Source organism: Tinamus guttatus, unplaced genomic scaffold (assembly GCF_059628265.1).
Source record: "Tinamus guttatus ecotype Peru unplaced genomic scaffold, ASM5962826v1 Tinamus_guttatus_pri_ptg000074l, whole genome shotgun sequence".
Classification (NCBI taxonomy): domain Eukaryota; kingdom Metazoa; phylum Chordata; class Aves; order Tinamiformes; family Tinamidae; genus Tinamus; species Tinamus guttatus.
In genome coordinates this window covers 441,600-444,812 of record NW_028288608.1, presented here as the reverse complement: position 1 = coordinate 444,812, position 3,213 = coordinate 441,600, and positions in this window count along the sequence as shown.

The window sequence follows — 3,213 nt, the reverse complement described above, 5'->3', positions numbered from 1 at the left end:
TCTCAATACTGTTAATTCTGCCCCTTCTGCCCTATGGCAAGAGAGTAGGGGATGCTCAGATCAATTTGGAGGGTTCTCTAGGTGCCCTTCCTGGGACAACTGCAGAGCATGGTTCCACCAGGCTATTTCTTTCTCAAACTCCCTGATGCTCCTCAGCCTTTCTGCCTCCTCCTTCAGCTCCACCACCAGGCTAAGCAGGTCATCCGCCTGCTCACGTCTGGTAACACAGAGAGGCTCAGACAGTCCCCACAGCTAGAGACCTGGCCTGCCATGTGTTTCTGTGGCCGTTCAGTCTGTCGCCACATTCTTCCTGGTGCAGGCTCTCTGCTGAGGAAAGACCATGGCTTTGCCTGATTTCTCAGTGATGGAAGAGACTGTGGATGGAGCTCTTTTCCTGAGCTAGAGGGAGTCTCCCTGCACCTCCTGCCTGCATTAACTGCCACAACACACTCATGGTCGCTCACACTCCCTGGGGGCGGCTCTTGAACCACCTTCCCCGCTGGCTCTGCCCCCTGCTGAGTCAGAGATGCCTCTGGCGCAGGGCTCCACGCTGCCCGCACGGGGGTCAGCCCTGGGGCTGCCTCTCGCTCCCTGTCCTGTAGGGCTCCCCCATACCCGTGCGCATGGAGGCCCCAGGGTGCCGCACAGAGGCCCGTAAGGCCAGCCTGTGGCCATGCACATGGCAGCCCTGGAAGACCGCATGGAGGCCTGTAGGGCCCCTCAGTTGCCTTACATACTGAGGCCCCAAGAGGCCCCACGGAGGCATGTGGGGACCCCGTCCTCGTGCATATGAAGGCTCCTGGGGCCGCACCGACGCCCATATAGCCCTGTTCTTCCCTCACGCACAGAGGCCCGTGAGGCCCCCCTTACCCTTTGCATACAGAGGCCCCTGGGGACCACACAGTGGCCTGTAGGGCTCCCTCATCCCCATTCACAGGGAGACCCCGGTGGCCGCACCAAGGCCGATAGGGCCCCCATGTCTCCGTGCGCACGGAGGCAGCCATTTGGAGAGCTTTCTTTTCTTGGGAAAGAGAGCTTTTAGAAAACTATGTTTTCTGCCCCTTCTTTCAAGAAAAGCATTGTACCCTCTGCATTTATTAGGAATAAGGGAGCATTTCTGTTATAGCAGACAGGAAGATGTACGTGAATTCTTACGCTACACTGCGGCTGCTATGCAGATGGCTTGTTTGAATGCAAGCACTGAGCGAGCAGAGCCAAGTTAACCTCTGAGTGTTCTCTAGCACTTTGGACATCCTTGTTTCCTACCCTACGTGAAAACTCTTGTCCAGGGTTTTCCTAGAAAGAAAAGCTCTTAGAACAAGGAGCTAGCACTTTGCCTCAACTCTTTGGAGCACTGATAGTATTTTTCTCTCCAGCTTGGACACCTCGTCGCAAGCCACCATGGTCATTTGTAAATATTTGGAGGGTTTCTAAGATTCTGAGATACTTTTAATAACTGCTCCTGTCCTCAGAACCAGTGTGCCTTCATGCCTGTTGGTTGCAAAGAGCACGCAGTGCGCCTGAGGTAGCAGGTCTCAATAGTGTAAAGCAGCAAAGCGAGTGTCCTCCCTCTTTTCTGAAATGCTGCTGTTTGGATTCCAGTAACGTGCTTGAGCTGCCAAATTTCAGAATCCTATGAGGGCTTCCTTGATATCCCTTCAGAAGACAGGTAAGACACTTGGGAGCTGTGGCCAACGAGGTGGTTGAAGGCCCCAAGCTTTTGAGGTTTATTTTCTCTTTTTGTGGCTTTTGAAACTCGACAGAGTTCACTGCACTGTCTTACTTTCTTCCTCATGCAGGCAGCCTCCTCTGTCCCTGGTGCGCTGGAACAATTTGTGAGACCTGAGCTGCTGGACGGTGACAATTGCTACAAATGCAGCAAGTAGGATTCTTCCTAATGCCCCCTGAATAGGAGATCCTGGCCAAAACTATTGCCTGTCTTAGGGCAGTTGTTACCCCTTGATGTAATTCAGAAAGACAAAGGAGACAACGAGACACAGCTTTCTGTTGCGCAGCTAGTACCTGAAGCCACCCAAAGCTTGGTCAAGGAGTACATTTGGTTCTCAGAGCGGCACCTTTCTCATTCCGTTCAAGTAGTTGGAAATCTTTGATGACAAGTGCAGACACTAGCTCGCAGGAGAGTTTTATTCCCAGTGTTGTCTTCCCAGGTGGTGGGTGTCCACCCTTGCTAACGGGGAAGCTGCGCACTGACCTCTTGCTAGGGCAGGGAGTTAAAAGCCCCCTCCCCTCTGTAGCACCTTCAGATGCTGGTGAGTGCTCTGTTTGGCAAGTTCTTTGCCATTCCCAGTTTGGAGGACTGAGATTCCCTTTTTCCAGCTCTCTTTCACTGTTGGCATTCTGCCAGAAAGTGGGCAGCCAGGCCATAAGCTGGAAAGAGTGATTTCTGCGTACCGGGAAACATGAGCCTGGGGTTGCGTTCGGGGACTGCACTCTAGTGAGAGAGCCGCCTTCCTGCTGCCTTGGGAGCTGTGGGCAAGCCTTACTTTTGGGCACAGCAAAGACAGGGGCTCAGGCACTTGTTTAGCTCCCAAAAAAGAGCGCTCCCGATCAGAATCGAGCTGCCCTCGTATGTCCTGCTAGGCTCTCTGCACATGCAAAGCTGAAATGCAGTGTGTGGCTTTAAGAAAAGAAGCACCGTCTTGGGCAAGGAAATGCCATTCCGCTAGCACGAGCATGTGAGACATGGAAAGTCGTTTGACTTTCTGGCCCGTGTGCAGAGGGGGAAAGGTGCCTTGACACAATTGCCTGTGCTCACTTTGAAGGTGTGAAAAGATGGTTGCTGCGTCCAAGACGTTCACCATACATCGTGCTCCCAACGTTCTCACCATAGCCCTGAGAAGATTTGCCGATTTCAGCGGTGGAAAGATTAGCACAGTATCTATGCAACTGCAATGACTTCTTGGGAAGGGAGATTTGCCAAGGCAGGGCACTCTTTTACAAGTTGTTAATGTCTGCCGACTGTAACTGTTGCAATGGAAGTCATCTATGAAAAATCAGCGCAAGAGGAAGATCTTACTCTTTCTCTTCCGGTTACAGCAAAGTTACTCTCATGTGCAGGGAAGTTAACATCAGGTAGCAGCACTCCCTTTCACTGTGACAATAAGGAGCAGCGGGTGGCATCCAGCAAGTGCTACATTTACAAACCAAACGCTAAGAACATGAGAAGCCACACTATAGACATTCCAAAACAAC